This window comes from Pleurodeles waltl, chromosome 7 (assembly GCF_031143425.1).
Source record: "Pleurodeles waltl isolate 20211129_DDA chromosome 7, aPleWal1.hap1.20221129, whole genome shotgun sequence".
NCBI lineage: Eukaryota > Metazoa > Chordata > Amphibia > Caudata > Salamandridae > Pleurodeles > Pleurodeles waltl.
Window position 1 is genome coordinate 222,514,857 of NC_090446.1, and position 24,644 is coordinate 222,539,500.

Genomic DNA, 24,644 nt, shown 5'->3' on the forward strand with positions numbered 1-24,644 from the left:
GCAAAAGAGAAAGAAAATGGAGGTACATAAATCAGAAACAACGAATGATCTGCAGAGATACTTAACCTCCAACATGTTACAGCTATAAAATTGCATGTTTGTCTCAAACCCAATCTTCTATTACAGTGATAAGCAATATACCCATATACAACACTAGAGCACCTCACTGGTCTCTAGCGAATGACACAAAAGTGATTCCCATATAGGCAAACATCCAAGGCCAATGCTCTATCAATGACAAACTCCTGTATGGCGTAGAAGCTACCCACATTGGAAGATGGTGTGGTATCCCACTTTAGGGTATGAGGCACAAAGAAATGTTTTAATACAATATAATTCCAATACTTGTCCAGTAAGATGGTGTGATTTCTGGGTTGTACAAGCCTCCATACCAATCTGGTAACACTGTCTGCTGCTGGCTGCTTTGGCATTACGCACTGTGTGTGAACGGTAATCCCAATGGAAGATTTGGCAAGGGGGGCTGGAAAAGATCGACAAAAGTCCACTGGCATGAATCCCCAAAGTAGAAAATGCAAATAACAATCCTTGTCCCTTTTGTAGGGGTCGGCCACAGCTGTTGCGCTAAGGATGTGATCCAGGATCCTAGCCCTAATGATCCAAGGCTGCAATGCACAACGCTATAATCAACTACAACTCGCATCTTACTCCCACATATTTCCAATAGTACCCAAAAAGTAATATGGAGGAGTGGGAACAAATGTTTAATTCTTCACCAAACATTACTCTGGATGGTGTAGAAGCACAATGCACATTACTCATGAATTTGAGAATGGAAATAAGCCTCAGATAGACAAAAGCACAGAATTAACTTGCTCTTGTTGTTCTGGTCTCTTTTTGCAACAACTGTGGAGCACTGGGCAGCTAAGCGTGCCATACCATGAATTTTTCAACGCCATGGAGCCTTTTGCATTTCTCACAAGCAAGTACACATTTTATAGAACTGCTGAGTAGGGACTTGGACAATGCAGTGAAATGCCCACTGCAAATGACCACTCAAAGAGTCAGCTATGTGTTGGGGTGATATCCTCTATTACAGGGAGTGCAGAATTATTAGGCAAATGAGTATTTTGACCACATCATCCTCTTTATGCATGTTGTCTTACTCCAAGCTGTATAGGCTCGAAAGCCTACTACCAATTAAGCATATTAGGTGATGTGCATCTCTGTAATGAGAAGGGGTGTGGTCTAATGACATCAACACCCTATATCAGGTGTGCATAATTATTAGGCAACTTCCTTTCCTTTGGCAAAATGGGTCAAAATAAGGACTTGACAGGCTCAGAAAAGTCAAAAATAGTGAGATATCTTGCAGAGGGATGCAGCACTCTTAAAATTGCAAAGCTTCTGAAGCGTGATCATCGAACAATCAAGCGTTTCATTCAAAATAGTCAACAGGGTCGCAAGAAGCGTGTGGAAACACCAAGGCGCAAAATAACTGCCCATGAACTGAGAAAAGTCAAGCGTGCAGCTGCCACGATGCCACTTGCCACCAGTTTGGCCATATTTCAGAGCTGCAACATCACTGGAGTGCCCAAAAGCACAAGGTGTGCAATACTCAGAGACATGGCCAAGGTAAGAAAGGCTGAAAGACGACCACCACTGAACAAGACACACAAGCTGAAACGTCAAGACTGGGCCAAGAAATATCTCAAGACTGATTTTTCTAAGGTTTTATGGACTGATGAAATGAGAGTGAGTCTTGATGGGCCAGATGGATGGGCCCGTGGCTGGATTGGTAAAGGGCAGAGAGCTCCAGTCCGACTCAGACGCCAGCAAGGTGGAGGTGGAGTACTGGTTTGGGCTGGTATCATCAAAGATGAGCTTGTGGGGCCTTTTCGGGTTGAGGATGGAGTCAAGCTCAACTCCCAGTCCTACTGCCAGTTCCTGGAAGACACCTTCTTCACGCAGTGGTACAGGAAGAAGTCTGCATCCTTCAAGAAAAACATGATTTTCATGCAGGACAATGCTCCATCACACGCGTCCAAGTACTCCACAGCGTGGCTGGCAAGAAAGGGAATAAAAGAAGGAAATCTAATAACATGGCCTCCTTGTTCACCTGATCTGAACCCCATTGAGAACCTGTGGTCCATCATCAAATGTGAGATTTACAAGGAGGGAAAACAGTACACCTCTCTGAACAGTGTCTGGGAGGCTGTGGTTGCTGCTGCACGCAATGTTGATGGTGAACAGATCAAAACACTGACAGAATCCATGGATGGCAGGCTTTTGAGTGTCCTTGCAAAGAAAGGTGGCTATATTGGTCACTGATTTGTTTTTGAATGTCAGAAATGTATATTTGTGAATGTTGAGATGTTATATTGGTTTCACTGGTAATAATAAATAATTGAAATGGGTATATATTTTTTTTTGTTAAGTTGCCTAATAATTATGCACAGTAATAGTCACCTGCACACAGATATCCCCCTAACATAGCTAAAACTAAAAACAAACTAAAAACTACTTCCAAAAATATTCAGCTTTGATATTAATGAGTTTTTTGGGTTCATTGAGAACATGGTTGTTGTTCAATAATAAAATTAATCCTCAAAAATACAACTTGCCTAATAATTCTGCACTCCCTGTATTTGCCCATTCCCCTTTCGCTCATAAACATCTTGCTAAAAGAAGAAATGTTTGTAGGCTCTCATATCTTTGTCACCGGTGTACATGCCCTGCGGTCATGCCATGTTATTAGGATTTGTATAGTGCCTCCTGCCATTAAAATGGGACCAAAGAACAGTCTTAATCAAGGCACATATTTTGTACGGTTCAGAATTTCCACACATTTTTGTGTATGGCTCTTTGTTTGCTTATGGTTGGAACAGATTCTTTAAGCACTAAGCCGACTAATGGTTCTTGTTGGTTAATGTGTAAGTGAAATGAGTTTGAGCCTGGTAATGTTCTTCGTCGTTTGTATGTATAAATGGGTATGACAAGGGATTTTGCTTTTTCTCGTTGAGGTGGTCACAAAGTGTCCTTTACTGGTGGTCCTACAGCATAGGCAGACAAGTGAATAACAATGATGAGATGATGTGCGCGGGATGGAGTACTATGTTACTGTTTGTTATACAGTTTTGTTCAGGGTTGTAGCAGCCCTATTACTTGGCCTTTGGGAGCAGGCACTCATTTGGAGGTGAGAGAGCATTCGGGTGTTGTAACTCTTTGTCTGGTCTATGCAATCTGTGAGTTATCCCACTGCGGACTGGACATTGGACTGTGATCTTCCTGCCTTGTGTTTCAGTTGTGGTGAGCAGGGTAGTGTCTTTGATTCATTGTTGCACAGATTTTGTCTATTGGTTGTGAGTTTCCTGAGTGAGGAGCCGGTATTGGGTGGCTGCCTCACAAGCTTTAACCATCTTATTTCTACCTTGGTAGCCCTTTCTTCTTCCCACCCTCAGACTAAGAACTAACAACGGTGTCTCTTCTATATCCATTTTTGTGATGTTATTTCAGTCAGTGGATTACACAGAGAACATTGTTTAATATAATTGTTTATTAGATTTATACAGCGCTTACTAACATTAAATAAGTTACCCACTTTGCACCTATGCTTTAACTCCAAAATGTATAGCTCATAGCTCACTGTCATCATGAGGGTGTCTTTTGTGCATTTGGGGTATATTGTTTGTGGTCGATTTATGGAAGTTTTTTTCTAGTTGACAAATTAAATTAAAACTTTCTTGCCCCCTGTTGGTAATTTTATCTTCAGAATCTCGTTTTATCAGTTAAAACAATACATTTGGTTTGTTGTCTGTTCAATGATTTTGCCTTCTTCTGTTACTCATAACTAACTATGCAATGAAGTGTTCAATTCAATCTCGCCATCTTCAGTTTTAAGAAAAAAAGAAAAAAGAAATACATAGAAATGTATCTTTCAATTTAAATTCCCTTGGGGTGTTTTGATGGCATATTAATTCATTAATTGTCATGGCTGAGACGAACCTATGATGAACTGTGCAAATTTTGTACGGCCCCTGGCAATAACCCGGGCTAGCGCAGGTCTAGTCAAAGTGTGTTGTGTCAGCATCAAGCACCTATAGCAAGCTCGGTGGTTACGAAATGAGTACAGGAATACCATGCCGACCATCCCTCAGAACTGGGAGGAACTGAGCACAGCTCCAACGGCTCCCCTCCAGCAAAGACACCGCAGCCACACCCACTGTTTGTTTGCCTCAGTGCCACACCTCACAAACCCCTGACAGTCCAATTAGTCGGGGAGTAAATCAAGAACATAGAAGCGGAGAGCCAGGCACCAGAGCACTGTCAGAGGAGCTTGCAGCTCCCTTGTGATGTTTTTGTGTTGCACTGTTGCTACGTCATAGCAGTGAATAACAAGATTGAGGCCCAAATTTAAGAGGGCCTAGCACCTCCTTGCGCCACATTAGCCTCATTTTTTATGACGCTAATATAGCATAATGAGGCCAAATTGGCAACACCAGAGTTACAAAGTGGCACAATTTACGTTGGGCACTTTGAAACCCCTTGTGCCATAATATATGCAAGAGGGGTGTTCTCCAGTTAGGGGACTGCAAAAATGGCAAGGTAGAATCTATGATATTTCACTGCATCATTTTTAGAAGCTATTTTTAACACAGAGCAGGCGTTAAACAGGGCATACCATTATTCTATGTACTTTGCAGGGTTAACACAAGCACTTTTGGCGCTAATCCTGCAATGTGCATCAATAGCGTAAAAAATGATGATGCTATTGTCCCTAACCTGCGCCATGGTGGGCCGTATTTTAAATATGGCACACACATGGTGGCGTTAGGGGGTGCGTCAGGGGGTGCAAGAAAAGCGGCGCTGCATTTAATGCAGCGCCGCTTTTCTTGACTTGTGCCTTAGAATCTGGTATTCCCGCAAACAGCACTCAATGAGAGCCATACATAACAATAATTTTAACAGTATCTCCTGATTATGTAGAGTAGCAGAGCCATCAAGCCAAAAAGACATTTCTTTGTTCAAGTGAGCCAATCAGCGCGCCTGGGCACTAAAGGAAGCAATCACGCTCTTCGTGCCTGCTAGTGCAGTTACAAAGAAACGCATTCAAATACAGGGAAAAGTGTTGGGGAAAATTGAAGTATAGAACCTTCTGGTCAAAATCTACCGAAAATAATTATTAAAATATTTGTGTTTAACAGTGCTTGCAAAAACTGAGGTAAAAGACATTTCACAATATCGTAATGACGAACACGCAAAGCAGAGACCACTTCCAATGTTTTTTTGGAAAATCAACAAAAGGTTGTCGAACAAGGCTGGGGAGGCGAATGCAATTATGACTGGACGTGAAGGGGTGAGGACAAGTATAAGAGGAGAGCGTGACAAGACTGACTGCTCTGAATGCAAGCCTTCGCAGGAAGGATTAATGCCTCAAACATTAAAGAACAGAGCACCACTTGATGGACGTCAAAAATGTCAGTCTGAGTGAAGCAAGTATTTCATAATGATGCCTTGAAAGAAACAGAAATTGACAGTTCTTAGTTGAAGGAGTCACACGCCTGTTCTGACCATAACACTCTGTTTTAACCCTTTAATCTCTCCAACCCTAAATTAGAGATTTTAACACTCAGATGACTTCGTACCTGGTCAGCAGGTGAATTTAATACTTCTGATCTGCAATTTCCAGCTGTGAAGAATGGTGGAGACCATATATTTGACGACAAGTTCCTGGATATTCACATTTAGTGATATGAAGCCCAAAGGTTTCCAAGTAGAAACAGAGGGACAGTGAAGTAATATTTGGTGCAGAATCACTTTTCAGTTCATAGTCAAAAAGTACCTACTGAAGCACCAGAAACAACAACAAAAAACAATAAAATATGTACGCTGGCATTTGATGGCACATTTGTAGTTATCACAGTTCACAAAAACACATTCCTGTGAAGTGGTGGAGGACAGTATGGAAAAGTTAAGAAGCATCTCTTGTAACTTTCCTGAAAAAAGATTAAGCAAGCATGTTTCATTCCATGTCTTTGTTTTAGAAAAACATTCAACTGCCACCAAGCATTGGGCAGTCCAGTTCTTCTTGCTCATGGAAAGTAATTGCTTTGCCTTGTCAGTACTTGTTATTGAAGCTGAATTGGGTTAGCAAAAATAAAAATAAACCTGTGTTGCTGATGCTGAACAGCATCAAATAAATAAAAATAAGCCAAAAAGGCTAGCCCCTGTCTGATGCTGTACAGCATTGCAGAGGTTGTCATGAATATATACTCATGCCTCAAGGTGCTGCAGCACTTTTTGAACTTTTAATTTATTGTTCCATGATGGCATATGCCCATTTTGACTGGTAAATTAAATCATAAAAAGTGTGCAAATGAACAGCCCGGTAGCAAATTGTAACTGCTGGTAAACAAATAAAAATTGGATGCTAAGGTACTGGAGTTGAGGGCGGGGGGCAATGGAGGAGCAACATGGAGGTGAGCAAGTCAACACCATCTATCTACGGGGAAGAACAGTGAATGGCGAGGGGCAGGGATGTGAGAAGGGAAGCAGCAAATTAGGGAGAAATAAAGGAAAACATATTGTTCCATGCAGTGCTGAGCAAAAAAGTAAATCCCTCGTGTTATACTTTTCATCCTTGGCGTGGTCTCCCATAACTTTTTGCCTCTGTTCCCCAGGTTGTTGATATGTGCTGGACTCTGATTTTGCTGTTTTTGTTACTCTGGGCACTTTACCACTGCTAACCAGTGTTGAAGTGCAAGTGCTCCTTTACAAAATGTGTATGTAATTGGCTTATCCATGATTGGCATATTTGATTTACTAGTAAGTTCCTAGTGAAGTGCACTAGAGGTGCCAGGGCCTGTAAATCAAATGCTACTAGTGGGCCTGCAGCCCTGGCTGTGCCACCCACATAAGTAGCTCTGTAATCATGTCTCCGACCTGCCATTGCAGTGTATGTGTGTGTACTTTTAACTGTAAATTTGACTTGGCAAGTGTATCCACTTGCCAGGCCTAAACCTTCCCTTTCTTACATATAAGGCACCTCTAAGGTAGGCCCTAGGTAGCCCCAAGGGCAGGGTGCAGTGTACGGTTAAGGAAGGACATACAGTAATGTGTTTTATATGTCCTGACAGTGAAATATTGCTAAATTTGTTTTTCACTGTTGCAAGGCCTGTCCTTCTCATAGGTTAAAATGGGGGCTACCTTTAAATCCGATTAAAGTGTAGATTCCCTTTGGGAGCGGATGGACATGTGGAGTTTGGGGTCTCTGAGCTCACAATTTAAAAATACATCTTTTAGTAAAGTTGATTTTAAGATTGTGTGTTTGAAAATGCCACTTTTAGAAAGTGAGCATTTTCTTGCTTATACCGTTTCTGTGACTCTGCCTGTTTGTGGATTCCCTGTCTGGGTCAGTTTGACAGTTGGAGTGGTTGCACCTCACACTAGACAGTGACACAAAAGGAGCTGGGGTGTAGTCTGCATTTCCTGATGAGCCATCTGTGCTAGGAGGGAGGGGAGGAGTGGTCACTTACACCTGAAAGGGCTGTGCCTGTCCTCACACAATGTCGTCTATGACCCCCTGGTGAGTGTCTGGGGCCTGGCCTGGGCAAGGCAGGATTTCACATTCAAAAGAGACTTTACTTTGAAGTAGGCCTACTTCAAAGGGGAAATTGATTATAAGAAGGGCACCCATAACCACAGACTTTAGAACACTTCTGGAAACAAGAGGAACCTCTACCTGGAGAAGAGTTGAGCTGAGGAGAAGTGCTGCCCTGCCTGTGACTGTGCTTTGTGGAGCTATCCTGCAGTTGCTGCTTCTTCCAGAGTAAGAGGGCAAAGACTGGACTTTGTGTGCCTTCCATCTTGTGAAGAAATCTCCAAGGGCTTGATTTAGTGCTTGCCTCCTGTTGTTTGAAGTCTCAGGGACAGCAAAGACTTCTCTCTGCCAGCACCTGGAGTCTCTGGAGAGACTCCTGCTCTGACAAATGGTGCCCTATCCAGTCTCTGGGCCCTTGAAAGGAAAGCTGGTGGAAATCCAAGGAAATCGACTTCGGACGACTTCGGACCAACGCCGCTGCTGAATCCGGTGATGCCACCTGCAACCGACTCCGTGATCTTCGCTGGAACGCGGCGACCTTCGCAGGCCCAATGCCGCTGCAGCCCCGCTGAAGTCCACGACTCCGTGGAAGTCCCCGCACCACGTCGTGACCGACGCCGCTCGAAGTGAGCGGATTCAACATTTCGCACAGACGCCGCAATCCCGACTTCGCGCATCGACTTGTTTTCACTCTTCACCAAAGGTACTGTACTTGGGGGTCTACATGACTCCGTGACCGGCGCCGCTGGTGTCGGCTTGTTGGGAACGACTCCGTCACGACGCCGTGTTAACACCTCATCGAAGCATTTTGCGTTTCTAAGCGCCATTTTTGAGTTTAATCTTTAACAATTCATAACTTGACTTGTGTATGTCGGATTTTTGTCATTTTGGTCTTGTTTTGTTTAGATAAATATTTACAATTCGTCTAAACCTGTGTTGTGTCATTTTGTAGTGTTTTCCTTGAGTTACTGTGTGTGTCTGCACAAATACTTTACACCTAGCACTCTGAAGTTAAGCCTACTGCTCTGCCAAGCTACCAAGGGGTTAAGCAGGTGTTAGCTGAGGGTGATTCTTTTTTACCCTGACTAGAGTGAGGGTCCTTGCTTGAACAGGGGGTAACCTGACTGTCAACCAAAGACCCCATTTCTAACACCTCAGCATCCAGAGAAGGGACAACAGACACATAGAAAGGAAAGCCCCTGAATAAGAAGAGCAATACAAGATTGAAAAAAAAGCATGCACAATAAGCAGTGGGCTGACCCAAAACCACTGTAACGATTGGCATTGTACACAATTGATCTTTCAACAATCAGCTACAACTGTCTGTATGTGAAACCTAAAAAGACAGAATAAATCCATAATTCACAAAACCCTATTAAAAATTATACTTAAGTATTATTTGTTAAACAATTGGAGAAGAATGCTCACTTTATAGAAGTGATGTTGAGCTAAGGAGGCAAATGGCACATTCAATACAACACATAGGGAAACACTAAAGTATACACCCATAGAGCAAATTATTAATTTTTTATACTTTAGGCTTTTTCCCTTTTTATATTTTGTTTTCCACATATAGATAGAAAACAACTGATTGCCCCATTTGTATTTGTGTTTGAAAATGGAAAAGTACAGAAATTTGATTTTGTGAGTTCCTATGGTTGCTGTCAGTCACCACCAACTGGACAACAGTTCTGTATACTGGTAACAAAATTAGTTAAAAAAGAACATTATTTGATATGGAAGATTATATAGTTGCAGATGTCACATATCCGCTCAACAAAAATACTGAGAGGAACATAGGAGATGGAGCGAGTAAAAGCATGGGCTAATGAAGCTGCAGAATTTTATTCTTCATTTTCACTTTCTGAATGCTAAATCGAGAAGGCAAAGTTCCATGCACACAGAAAACCTGATGCAAAGTTTAAGCTATAGGTTTACCAGGGATAGCTAAAGAAACTCTTAAGATAGGAAGTTAGTGTTGGATAAAGAGGTTTCAGTTAAGGAGAGTATAAGAGTAGCAAGGTTGGTGTTTAATAAGTTTCAATTAAGGAGATTATAAAATCTGCAAGGTTGATACCTAATAACACTCTCAAAACGGGAACTACCAAAAATACTGGGGGCATATGGATTGGTCCTTCTACGCCCATATTCTCAATAAGTATCCAAATACACAAATGAGGGAATAAACATTGATGAAAAATCATTCTTAAAATTTTAGAGTGCAACCAACACAAAGGAGGTGTAATACTAGAACTGCTAGAAACTATTTTCATTATCATCAATAAAGATCAGATTTCAGAAGTAATTTGTCAAATTGCTGAATCAGTACATATCTGAAACCATACTGTGGATTGATTTGTTGACTGATTGCTAATTTGCAGCATTAGAGCTGATGCAGAAGGCCTGCAGGGTTTGTTCCTTTTCTGAGATAGGAGTCAAGTAATTAGTACGAGTTAAGAGTATCTGAGATTTTGAATTATTTGAGTCTTGTTTTTTTTTTAACTTCTACACTGTGAATTAAAATTCTCACAAACCCACACTTACTTAGCCTTCACAGGATTGACGGAAGGCAACATTCTCATATTCTCTCAAAACTTTGCTGTGGTTTTGCAGTAGATTTACTTTAAGATGTATGTACAAATAATACAAAAATTTAAGCATTACTATAATAATAATTTTGCTGGATGTTTATCTACCAAAACATATTTTTTCTAAAATGAAAATGGGTTCCATACATTGAAAAAAATTGCACGTCTTTGGATTATATTGCTAACTTGTATTTTCCAAGAAGTGAAACTGTACCTTTGCTTTTTTAAACTCTGTGAAAAGTTACTGTGGTATTAATTCAGCAAAAAAAATATGACAATTACATATTTTACTGTTCTTGGATGGTAAATCTTCGACGTTAGAAAGGTAAAGCAAACGTCAATGTATGTTCCTCTTTTTCAAGAAGATGTCCATATAAAAAATAATATGTATTTTAGGTATGACTCAAACAGGGCTATTGTAACACCCGCCCAAGCCCCCCATTTCAGGCCAACGTTCTTCTATCATTAAGCAAGTATCCCCTGAAATGCTGGTGATGTTTTATGAAGAGACTTTGAAGTGAATTGCAACAACAATTTCAAGACCATTAGTTTTTTTGCAAATTATAAAAACATTCCCTCTCCAAGATCATACTTTTTGGAAAAAGTATTTGAGAGATGGATTTAACATTTATGAAGGCTCGGTATTTTTGAATACACTGATTAATCTCAGTATTAAACAAATTCTGTTAACTTCTGAATAAAAATATATCATGGCTTTTTCCCGTTACTATTGAGCACACTGACTCATTGTTTTATATTGTATTTCGAATTATGAACATATAAAAACAGAGGAATTGGGTGCTATTCATTGGAAGCAGATGTAAAGGATTTAACAGAGAAAAACGAAAATCAATAGAAATTGTGATTTAAATATGTTTTACAGAGCCATAACAGACTCCGCGTGGGCTTGTCTTTTGGTTCATCTGTCCGATTAAGAGTGTCCTGTTGGTTGATATGCTACTGGAAGAAACTCGTGAAGGTCTGCTATCGGCTTCAGCAATTCTCTCAGCCAATCTCACCATAAATACTGGAGGCTCAACTCCTCAGTTTAGTTTATCTGATACACCACCATGTATGGGAGATGTTTCTGCAAATGATTGTGGACTACCATGAAAGTATATCTATGGTGTCACTAACTTGCTGTCATGAGTGACAGGCAAATAAGGTCATTTGCTGAACGTGTGCCTGAGGTTTCCGCACAAAAGTGGCCTTTTCCATGACCTGTACAGATGCTGGAGAAACATCAAAAACCCTGAAAGAGCACTCTTACTTGAAGATTTTCTATCACAGCGAACTCTGTGACTCCCCTGAAACTGCCAACTCTTCCGAAACGTTGAGCAGTTGGCGTCTGTCATGCCAAATATTTATTTTCAAACCTCAAAGGATTCTGATGCTTTCACTTCCATTCAAGGACAGTAATGCTATGGGCGCAAACCACGCAAAGGACTCTAACTCCTGAATCACTTCCAAATCCTTTACCCTTTGCAACCTAAATTAAATCTGTGATTCTCCTCATCTTGTTCTCAAAGACACAAAGACGCACTAGTTTCTCCACAAACACTATGTGAAATGTTTCCACTATATCTTCTTCTACTAAATCTGAGACCTAGGTACCATGTTCAAGTAAATTGGGATTTAACATAATACCTAGGTCTCCCTGATGTTTCCAGCCTAGCACATGATCTCCACATTTGGTCAGGTAGACCTTGCCAGCAGTATCCCTCTCCTTCAATTCTATACTCCTGCAAGTAAAACAAATCAAATCATTCTGCTTCTTCCATAACCACCCAGATTGACGTCTTGCTTTTGTAACACATTGTTATCACTACCTAACAGTTATACACATGTTTGTCCACCAATAGGTTTACCCTTGCCACCCAATTAAAGGTCAAACAATGGCATGATATTTGTTGCTTGGTCAGACCCTTCATTCACTTCCTTAATGTAGGTGATTTGCAAAACAATCTTCTTCGTTGTTTCTTACCCTTCCCCCATCTGTTGTACTGTATCACTTTCATTAATGCCCCTGCAGACTCATTCACAATGCCAGAGGTCTTACAAAGCAACTTCCACTATTTGAATTTTCAGCAACTTTTTTAAACCTGTTAAAATTGATTCAGCTTTTCCTGCATTCTTATCCTGTTCACCCGCACCTCTTTGCAGCTTGACTTTCTTCTCATCATTAAGACCTTTTACCCTGGCTACCTCAAACACAGCATTGTTCTCACTTCTTTCCTCTTCATCCAACCAGAAACACATTCCATCCCTTCAATGATTACAATGATCTACTTTATATCAGAGGTCTTTATAAATTGGTTGTCTTGTATCCTTGAGTTATTAGTGTCTCATCTCAATTGATTCTGTGAGATTTCTAAACTTGCATGTCCTTGCCATCTTTCTTAAACACGTAGGCCCAGATTTCAGAAAAGTGGCACTTCATGTCATGAAGCTCCACGTTTCTTGAGGCCCATTGCACCCACCTAAAGCCACCATGTGTGCGTCATATTTAACTTATGGCACACAATGGCGCAGGTTAGGGACAATAGCATCTTCATTTTTGATGCTATTGTTGTACTTTGCAGGATTAGTGCCAAACATTTTGGTGCTAATCCTACAAAGTACATAGAGACCCATTAAAAATAGTGGTGTGCCTCCTTTTAACACCTGCTCTGTGCAGGCAATAGAAATGCTGCTAAAAATGGCACAGTGGAATCTCATCGATTCCACTGTGTCATTTTTGCTGGCCCCATAATAGGGGAATGCTCCCTTGAATACATTATGGCTGGCGCAGGCATAATTTGGCACAAGGGTTTACCAAGTGGTGCAATGCATGCATTGCACCATTTTGTAAATATGGTGTATGTTTTTGCCACACTATCGCTGTATTAGCATTAAAAGAGTGACGCTAATGTGGTGACAGTTGGTGCTAGGTCTTTCTTAAATTTGGGCTGGAATTTTCCCCTGTCAGTTTTTCCTTGCAGGCATCTGAACAATTCTGTCTCAAGTATACGTTTTCATGATCCAAAATGTTCATCTAACATTTTCACGGCTATCTCATAGTCATGTTGAGGCCGAACATTCCCTTCACACACAATCAGTTCCACAATGCTGTCATATATATTCCTCTCTGCAAAACATAAATTATGAAGCAGCACTCCTTGCTTCAAGGTTAGTGGGAATTTTACCCATTCCAAAGGCAACAGGTATCAGTGAAGTAGTCTCAAAAATTGCTTCCACCGTAATAGTGGTTTACCAGTTTCTGAAAGGAGCAATGATGACATGTTGGCCACTACCATGTCTAACTTCTAAGACAGCCAATAGTAAAACAATGTGTAGTATTCTGACCAGTTGCCAACATTCTCCACTCTGGAATGTCATGATTTCAGAGTGGAGAAGGTTGACATATGAAAATGCGTACGTTTGAGGTGGGCAGTTGAGTTGTTGTACGGGCCTGTGTTTTCCTTGTGGCAGCTCCTACTACAGTTTCTCTGGAATAGAATTCTCCTAAATTGCCTCGTGGTGGGTCTCTCCTTCTCACAGATCTTCCTCTCACCACATCCAGAGGAGGTATCACCAAACCCACTATTTACAAGCATTTCTGTACCTCTGTTTCTTCAGGTGAGGCTTTGACAATCATTGTGATGGACCTCAAACTGATCTGACATCGAGACTCCAGTTCATACCTTTTTGGTTCAGTTTATTACAATTTTGTGTGGACCCAGTGTTGCGCGTCCAAGAGCAAGCATTCTGCACAGCTTGCGATCATATGGAGGCACGAGATCAATGCACAAGACAGTCTTGTAAAGTTTCAAGGGAAGAGTAGTCAAGCTACACGCACTTCTATGTGTGCTGCGCGACAGCGCCTAACACATGCGCTTTCTGCTGTCCTATCTGACAGAGGTCGGATTTTTGTACTCAGCTGTTGAAATCAGGCATTGTACACAGGTACTGTAAATCTTGATACTTTATGTTGCTTATGGTGACACGTACACCCTATAGCTTCAATGGCATGCCTCAAACATTCTAAAAATGGTGGCACACACATCAGTTTACAAACTAACTGTGTCAATCTGCCATTTTATAGACAACACTGAGCACACACTGTTGAGGCATAATTATTCACTGTGACATGCACACCTTATATTTACACGGCATGTCACAAATATTAATAGGCATACAAACTGACACACACACCAGTTTATAAACTAACTGCTGTCAGGGTGACATTGTGTAGCTTTATGTGACGTATTATTTAGTGATATGTACATTTCTTGAGGACACACAGTGTGTCACAATTACAAATAATGACATGCACACCATGTTGAAGGCTTAACCTACGTCACGTATTTACATTTTTTTGGTCATCTTCTATTCTAACTCACACACATCTTATGTGAAGAACTATGAGCAGTTACATGCACATCAGTGTCCCTAATTGTTCACAGCATGCTGCTCCTCATATTGTTGATGTTGATAAGCTCACTGTATCCAAAATGTCTAACTAGTGGTGTCTGCAAGGGTTTTGTACTTTTCAGAAACTTGCTGTGTTTTTGCATTTGGAACTTTATGGACATCCATCAAACGAAGTGTCATTTAACCATTGTTATTGCATGGAGATGTTATTTTTGCACACTTAGAGATTGATATGTTTTATTAGTCTATGCTCTTAGGTTTATTGTTCAGAATGCAGTCAGTTCATCCACCTCCTTCATTCATGGAGGTGACTGGTTGGCCGCCTATAAGGTGGAAATGTTGGTTTGAATGCATTTGAAACCATATCTCGATGCTATTGGGGCCTCCAGGTTCAGATCAGAAAGAATGAAATCTCTATTGCTACACACTCTAAGGTTCAATGGTCGATCCTTTTTCAGAAATTTGCCCTGAGGTTGAAATAATTGAGAGAGAGGTGTTGGTTGAATAGATAGAGGCTGTAGGAAAACTAGAAAAGAGATATGACGTGCAGCCTATTTTGATTGTAATAAGTCACAAATTTTTCATGAGAAAACTGCTTAGGGGAAAATGTTGATACTTTTGTGTCTGCATAAAGAGGTTGATTGCTGAATGTCAATTTAAAATTTTTACAGATAGATGGTTATGGTCCAGAACATTCGATATTGTTCAGACACAGCTATCCAGCAGAAGCTGTTGTCTTTAGGTAATACATCATTGGATGAAACCCTGTGGATTGCCAAGAGCAGTGAAATGTCCCAACTGTCAGTAAAAGAATTAGATAATCACTTAGCAGGTATAAATGTTGTGAAACATAAGGATGTGAAAATGTAAGAGAAAACTTTAGAGACGGTTTCAAACAAAACAGATTATTTTTAATCAAGCCTGTAATTGCTTCAGGTGTGGCAATGTTCCTCATTTAAAAGGGAGAAAAGTGTGCTCTGCAAGGAATGTTCTTTGTAGAATTGTGGGAAAAGGGGCCATTTCACCACAGTGTGTCAGAAACGTTGGCCAGAAAAGATAAAATGGAAAGGTTGCCAATGTGGTCATTAACGCGTCGAGGAACAAAATGAGAAGTATGAGACGCGCATTGCTGGAGCCAGGGGGCGGCGTCACCACAACAGGGCAGGAGCCCTTTATAAACTTCGTTGCGCTCCCGCCGTCGTGGGACGCGCATTGCTGGAGCCAGGGGGCGGCGTCACCACAACAGGGCAGGAGCCCTTTAAAAACTTCGTTGCGCTCCCGCCGTCGCGGGACGCGCATTGCTGGAGCCAGGGGGCGGCGTCACCACAACAGGGCAGGAGCCCTTTAAAAACTTTGTTGCGCTTCCGCCGTCGCGGGACGCGCATTGCTGAAGCCAGTGGGCAGCGTCACCACAACAGGGCAGGAGCCCTTTAAAAACTTTGCGGCGCTCCCGCCGTTGCGGGACGCGCGCGGGCGGTGCCCGGGTGAAGCCCGGGCCAAGGGCAGGCCCGTCCTTCGCCCGTCAGCGCCCGGAAGAGGCTGGGCTGGACCATACCCCTTAATCCCTCGGTTTTGTTGCTGCGTCGACCAGCGGTGACCTGTGGTGCTGAGTATGTTTCCTTCTTTTTTCTCTTCCCCATTCTCTATTCAGCATGGGAAAGCGCAAGGTTCATTCTAGTCCTGACCTGGCTATAGCCAAATCCAAAAGCTCTAAATCCAACAGAGCAACGCAATTCCACTCCAATTGCGTTTCTAGAGAAATTGATAACTTAATTGAGGAAGTGGAATCCATCCTCAAGGAAAAAGAGGGTAATGCCTGTAAGAAACTGAAATCAGGATCTTTACTACCATTTTTAACGACTAGCTCCACTAAACCTACTGACACTCAGCCTCAGAAAATTTCAGCCCAGGTTGCTGTCCCTCCCAGCTCGACTGGCCTGGCAAATTCTTCCCTTTCGCCTGGCACTAGTTCTAATTTGGACATAATCCGTTCTGCTTCCATTGTTAATGGGATTTCATGTACAAATCGGTTCTCTGTTTTGGACCAACCAGAATTAGCAAGTACCATACAGCCTTCGCTCCCTGTACCTGTGCCTCTTAAACCCATTTTTGATCCTCCTAGTGATGATGTCTTAGCTCTGGTATCTAGTCTAAAGCGTGAAGTCGGGGAATTGAAGAGTCTTTTATTTGAGGTCCTTAAATTACTCAAAAAATCTGACCTAACTCCTCAGTTTATCCCGAACTCAGCCATTTCACAAGCTTCTCGGCCATTGGCTCCTGTTGCTCTGCCAGTAGACTCCTCACTGCCACGGGAAACGGTCAAGGGTCCTAGTTATAGTCATCATCATGGAAATCACTCGACCTCTGCTCAAGCAAATTCGTCACTCTTTCCTCTTAATCCGGGCCATTCTACTCATGTGCCCAACCGAAATTGCATCGACATGTGTAACGTCCCTCGACTTCCATCACATACGAGGGAAGACACTTCCTCTCTTATTAACAAGGTGTCGTATTGGATTCACCACACAAGGGGTTGTGGCTCTATCATTCATGTGCATATTGTCTTTGCTTCTCGTGGGCGAGGCCCTGGTGGGCGGGACACTATCAAACTTCATCTTGCCAGCCTCGCTTTAGTTAAAGGGATCTTGCAGATGGAAGCTCGTAATTTATCAAGATCTGACTCTGACATTTTTTTTAGAGAAAGTTTGCCTGCTATGGGTCACAAGATCACGTCCTTGCGTCCACCCGGAGCCAACCCAATTCCTCGAAATGCCTCTGTTTCAACTGTCTCCCCTGGCTTGTTGCCTTTTCCAGTCGACGGGGCTGCTTTGGTTTGCATCAATAAAGGTGCCTTCATACAAGACCCCGCCACCTCAGGGGATACATCTGATGTGGATTGACTATGTCATTCTAATTCTTGCAAACATAGGCCCATATTTATACTTTTTTACGCAAAACTGCGCTAACGCAGTTTTGCGCCAAAAAAATTAGCGCCGGCTAACGCCATTCTGAAGCGCCATGCGGGCGCTGTATTTATTGAATGGCGTTAGCCGGCGTTAGCCGACCGGTGCTGCCTGGTGTGCGTGAAAAAAAAGCACGTACACCAGGCAGCGCCGGCGTAGGGAAAAATGGCGTTTGGGCATCTAAAAATGGGGCAAGTCAGGCTGAGGCAAAAAAAACGTCTTAACCCGATTTGCGCCATTTTTTTACGACGCCCATCCCCCATTGAAATGACTCCTGTCTTAGCAAAGACATTGGGCATAGTGGCATGTAGGGGGGCACAAATCAGGCCCCCCTATGCCACAAAAAAAAATATAAAAAAATACTTACCTGGACTTACCTTAATGTCCCTGGGGTGGGTCCCTCCATCCTTGGGTGTCCTCCTGGGGTGGGCAAGGGTGGCAGGGGGTGTCCCTGGGGGCAGGGGAGGGCACCTCTGGGCTCATTCTGAGCCCACAGGTCCCTTAACGCCTGCCCTGACCCAGGCGCTAAAATCCGGCGCAAATGTGGGATTTTTAGACCCGCCCACTCCCGGGCGTCATTTTTGCCCGGGAGTATAAATACGACGCAATAGCATCGGAGTCATTTTTTAAGACGGGAACGCCTACCTTGCATATCATTAACGCAAGGAAGGTGTTCACGCAAAAAAATGACGCTAATTCCAAGAACTTTGGCGCTAGACGCGTCTAACGCCAAAGTATAAATATGGAGTTAGTTTTGCGTCGAATTTGCGTCGAAAAAAACGACGCAAATTCGGCGCAAACGGAGTATAAATATGCCCCATAATGTTCCACATGTCTGGGCAACAACACTTACAAGATCTTCATTCGGTTTGGGTGACAATACTACAAGGGCTTTACCCTGCACCACTAATGGGACTTCCAATTCTGCTCCCGATGCCGACTCTCGTACTCCAGCTTGTAGCATTACAAAAAGGAAAATATTGTCTTGGAATGTGGCTGTCATCAAGAGCAAATTATCTGATCCGGACTGGGGGGCTTATGTTGAATCTTTTTCCATATGTATGTTTCAGGAAACTTGGCCTATGGATTGTGCGTATAGGCAAGGCTATTGTTGTTTCACTAAAAAGGCGACTCCGTCCACTAGGGGAAGGGCGATTGGGGGTCTATGCACTTGGGTCAAGCTGACTGAAGTGGGCAGGGTAAAGGAAATCACTGTTGACTCTTGCGATATCCTTGCAATAGCAATATGGCCAATCACAGGCACTCCGGTGTTATGTATTAATATTTATAATAGGCCAGGCCCATCTAACCGCCAGACTGGTACTATTCATCTGTTGCACACATTTTTATCCGATCTTTATTCTAAATATTGTGTTATTATTGCAGGTGATCTCAATGCCCAAATTGAATTTGATTCAGCTTTTGTCGAGTCTATCCAGGCCGAAGATGAAGTATGGAATCTTCCCCCGCTTTCAATCCAACCAGCACCATGTAGCCCTCCCCTTAGGGTCATGCAGATAATAGACCTTGTAGTAACTCATGGCCTGCGTTTTGGAAATGGACGTTTTTTAAATGACAATTCTAGACCTACCTTCTACAGAGGCCACTATAGTAGCACTCTGGATTACGTTATTTTTGATCTGCGAGTCTGGCATTTCATAATCAATGTTGAGGTTGGTTCTCGGTACACTAGCGACCATGCCCCTTTACAAATTGAATATAATGCAACTCTTTTTTCAGGGCTCACTCCACCTTATGTTTTGGATGCTCCCAATGATTGGCTGGAATTATCCAGCAATAGGCGTGTGGTGAGATGGTCATCGTTTTTTAAATCCAATCTGCTTAATGATAAGCTTTATGACCTAGTCTCTTTGCCACCATCTTTTTGATGACTCTATTGTCTTATCTCCCTCAGAAGTTATGTCCTCTCATGCGACTCTTTTTAGGGATCTTAAGGAGCTCTTTACTAAACCCCACTCAACCCAAAACAAATCCTCCATGCCCAACTGTAAGTGATTTGATAAGGAGTGCTGGGAGGCTAAGAGCCTTTTGTTCAAAGCTCTAAAGCTAAAGAGCCGGGATGCCATCATACATGCAAGAAGGAACTATGCTTCTACTTGTAAGTCATCTAAACTTAAATACGAAGAAAAATTGTGGGAGCGTCTGCTGGAGGCAGCTAGTGCCTGTGACCTTAAACTTTTTTGGACCCTGGTCTCACGCAGAGAGCCCCGCCCTTTCATCTACTCCTGAATGTCACATTGATGCAGAATCCTGGCTCTCCCATTTTCGGGAACTTTATGGATCTTGCTCCAATCTGAACAACTCTCCTATTGATTCTTCATTGTGCTTTTCCCCTGTGTCACCCTTTACCCTAAAGGAAACTGAGCAGGTAATCCGTGCTCAAAGAACAGGGAAGGCTCCTGGCTTAGACAGTGTCCCATCGGACCTGTATAAATCAGATTTATCTGTTTGGACCCGGTACATTAATAGGCTATCGAATATTGTTCTGACAACTCGTTCTTACCCAGATACGTGGAAGGTGGCTATTATCGTCCCGATACAGAAAAAAGGAGATAAGAGCTCCCCTGGGAACTACAGACCGATTAGTCTATTAGATAACCTGCAAAAAATATTCTCTTTCCAGTTGTTATCCAGATTAAAACACTGGATAACAAAAAAACAGGTTTTAAGCCATCTCCAGGCTGGTTTCCGGGACAAAGTCAGTACCATTGATCAGGTCTTCCGATTTACTACCATCAAGTGGAAGACCGTAGACGCAGACAAAGGCCATTTATTTGTGGCCTTTGTCGATTTGAAATCTGCGTTTGACCTTGTCCCGCGTGCTAAGCTCTCGGAGGTCCTGAGCAATATTGGAGTTCCGGGTTCTTTGATTAATGTTATCCAAGATCATTACTCTGATAATTACACCAGGGTGCGCTAGGGTTCGGCTGGTGACCTGACCCCAGCTTTTTCTACAACGTGAGGTGTGAGGCAGGGGTGCGTCCTTGCGCCCACCCTATTCCTATTGTTTATTAACGCTTGCATCCCATACCTCTTAGATTGTAATGGTGATGCCCCGAATTTGGGTGGCCAGAAGTTCCCCTGTCTACTGTTCGCAGATGACACCCTGTTACTCTCGCGAACTGCCATGGGCCTTTCTAGATTGCTATCACGATTTTTGGAGTTTTGCAAAGACCATGGGTTGGAAATCAACTCAGCAAAAACAAAGTATATGGGTTTTGGGGACAATAGGTGCAAAATGAAGAGACCAATATACCTAGATGGTGCTCCCTTGGAAAGAGTGGGCACTTTTGACTACTTAGGTATCAAACTGGAAGACTCACACCTTTGGCATGCACACCGCCAGAAATCCTTATTGTGCCTGAAGCAAAGGGCGGGTGGCATTGTAAGATTTGCTTCTAGATCTCCCAAGTTTGCAATGTCTCCCGCCCTTGAAATATATAAATTCCAAGCCCGGGGGGGGAGGGGGTGGCTTTATATGGTGCTGAACTTTGGGGCCATTGTAACCTGGTGGATTTGGAAAGGGCGGAAAATAAATTTTTGAAATCATTGTTAAAAGTTCCTTCCAGCACTCCATCTCTGCCCATCCGTATGGATTTAAATATTTTTTCTATTTCGCAGATTGCTGCTTTAAGGCCCTTGCTATATTGGATCCGGCTCTGGATAACAGATGCCCTTTCTCCATTTCGTTGTGGGCTTCTCAAATTGGTGGGCAGCAACACTGTTAGTAAAACGAAATGGTGTACCTATGTCAAAGAATCCTTATTCCATCTAGGTTTTGGGTCCTATTGGTTGGACCCTATTTCCATTCCTAAAAATGCTGTGCAGCTACTGAAGGATGCTTTCTGGCACAACGCTCAGATTGTGCAATTTACTAAGATCGTTCCGCTGTCAATGTCTGATAATTATTTATTACTCAAATGCCACTATGAATTTGAGCCTTATATGGATATAGCATTATCTCCATTCGCGCAAGCTCTTTTTGTTAGATTCAGAATAGGGTCCCTCCCTCTGTGTTCTCTAACGTACAATTGGCACTGTTCCACTAATAGTTCCAAGTTCTGCCCGATGGGCTGCCAACGTGAAGAGTCTATCTCACATGTTCTCTTTTACTGTCATGCATATCACAAACAAAGAGCTTGTTAGATTAGCCCGCTCTGCAAATCTATAGGCGCCAGGTCTCATTTGTACGCTGAGAGAATTTTTAAATCTGATCCATCTGCTGAGGTAGTTTTACCAGTGGCAAAATTCCTCGAATCAATCTGGCGTCTTAGACTAGCAATTTTAAAGAATAAGACTGGGTAGCTAATTTTTAGATCTATGTATGCACTTTAATTGACTTTTTGATGTCTGATTTTAGTATTTAATTTTTAATATTAAGACACCGTTTTATTGCATTATTGAACACCTACGGGCATAGGGAATAGGGTCCTTGTTGTGTAGTACACTCTAAATTTAGGAGACATATATTGTGATAATTTTGCTCGAATTTTAAGTCCCTATTATCTCTTTTTATATTTTTACTGTGTTTATATTTTTAGTGTTCTACCAATTTAATTTTTTTTACAATTTATGATGCTTGAAATTGTACTTTTATGGTATGTTTTTACTTACCGAAATAAAGTTGATGATGAGGATGAGAAGTATTCCAGCAGACTAGAGAACGACCTCAGGGATATGGTTCTAGTGGGGTCCTCCGTGCCACAGTGGTGTGACCACGGAGGACCCCACAAACTGGATCAATGCTTCTGCAGACATTACAGTTGGTGATAAGGTTGTGAAACTCTTTGTGGATTCAGGCGCCAGAATCACTATCATTACTCAGGAGGTATTTGAGAAGTTGTGGCCAGATATGGAATGAAAGCCTCCAGACCATGTCCCGGTGTTCTATGAGGGAAGGAGAATTGACCTGTCAAAATTCTTTGAGGACATCATGTTGTTTGGTGGGAGGAAGATCTTCTGTAAAATGTATGTGGCACGCAAGGGACTTTGTATTTTAGGGTGGTTTCACCAGGGCCTTTTCAAAATTATGTTGGATCCAGGAACTAGGGAACAAGTGTCAGTTGTAAGTAAAGATATTGCTGAAGATCTCAAATACAAGTTCCCATCTGTATTCACAAGCAATCTGGGCTCCATAAAGGGGTTCCAGCACAGAATTTAAGAAAAAGTGGGAGCGATCCTTGTGAAGCACAAATTCCTTAGGGTGCCATTTTCAGTCAGGGATGATCTAGAAAAAGGACTAAAGTTGTTTTATGAGAAGGTTAAAATTGAGCCTTTAGGGTTTTCTTTCTGTTTGTCACTGTTGGTTGTCACACAAACCCATGGTGGAGGATAAGGGCCCTCTGTAGACTTGAGAAGCCTACAGAAAACCATTCGGGTGGACTCACATCCCTTACCCAGGATACCAGAGCTATTAGCTCAGGTTAATGGTGCAAAGTTTATCAGAAAATTTGATTTAGCTTCTGTGTACCATCAAGCTAAGTTAGGACCTGGTTCCAGACACTTAACCACATTTGTTTCACCCATTGGCACATTTGAATATTGTAGAATGCCATATGGGTTGGCAACTGCCAGCCAATGTTTCAAAGGATCTTGCACCAAATGTATCATGGGAGGAAGGGCATAGCTGCTTTTCAGGATGACATTCTTATTGTTGCATCCACAGAAGAAAAACACAGTGCCATTCTAGAATAAGTTTCCATGATGCTACAAGAAAGGGTAGTGTCGCTTGAGATTGACAAGTGTGAGTTTTTGAAATCTAAAGTTGAATTTTTAGGTCATTTGGTTTTGGAAGATGGTATTGAACCCAAGCTAGGGTTGGTGGAAGCCATAATTGATGCTCCCATACCCAAAGACAAAGCTGGTTTGAAATCATTAATGGGAATGTGTAAGTTTTATTCATGTTTTATACCATGCAATTATTTGCACATCAAGCCACTGTTGGACCTGGGAGGGTCATCCCCGAACTTTTTGCCTCCTTCTTCCTATTTTTTCTGACCTTTTTGTATTGGCTTTAGGACTCTGTGCACTTTAGCACTGCTATCTGTGCACTTTAGCACTGCTAACCAGTGCTAAAGTGCAAGTGCTTCTCCCTGTCTAAATTGAATTTGTGAATGGTTTATCCATGTTTGGCATATTTGATTTACTAGTAAGTCCCTAGTAAAGTGCACCATAGGTGCCCCAGGCATGTAAGTCAAATGCTAGTAGTAGGCCTGCAGCCTATTGTGCCACCCACATGAGTAGCCCTGTAAACATGTCTCATACCTGCCACTGCAGTGTCTCTGTGAGCAGTTTGAAACTACCAGTTTGACCTGGCAAGTGTACCCACTTGCCAGACCCAAACCTTCCGTTTTACTACTTCTAAGTCACCCCTGAAGTAGGCCCAAGGCAGCCCTTTAGGCAGGATGCAGTGTATTTAAAAGGTAGGACATGTACTGATGTGTTTTATATGTCCTGATAGTGAAATATTACTAAATTCATTTTTCACTATTGGAAGGCCTATCTTCCCCCATAGGTTAACATGGGGATTGCCTTGAAATAACCTTTCAGTGTAATTTACCATTGGGAGCAGATAGAGATTTTGTGTTTGAGGGGAGTTTCTCTGAACTCACAATTAAAAAATACATCTTTTGATGAAGTTGGTTTTTAAATTGTAAATTTGAAAATGCCACTTTTAGAAAGCGGACATTTTCTTGTTTAACCATTCTGTGCCTCTCCCTGGCTGTGAAATACACGTCTGGGTCAGGATGACAAGTGTTCTGGGAGTGAATTCACTTGAGACACCCAAAGAAAGAGAGCAGAGGTGTGTCATGTATATCCTGATGGGTCTTCCTGAGCTAGAGTGGAGGGAGGAGTTGACACTTGCACTTCAATCAGCTTGTGCCTGTCCTTACACAAAGCAGTCCCCAACCCCCTGGAGTTTGGGGCCTGGGCAGGAAAGGCCGGGCCTTGTGCTTTACAAGGACTTTCCTTTGAAGATTGCCTACTACAAAGGCAGAAATGAGTATAAGTATTGTGCCTCGGAGACCACAACTTCAGAACACTTTGGACTGAAGACTTTTGGCCAAGAAGAAGAGCTGGATGCAGTAGGATAGACTGCCA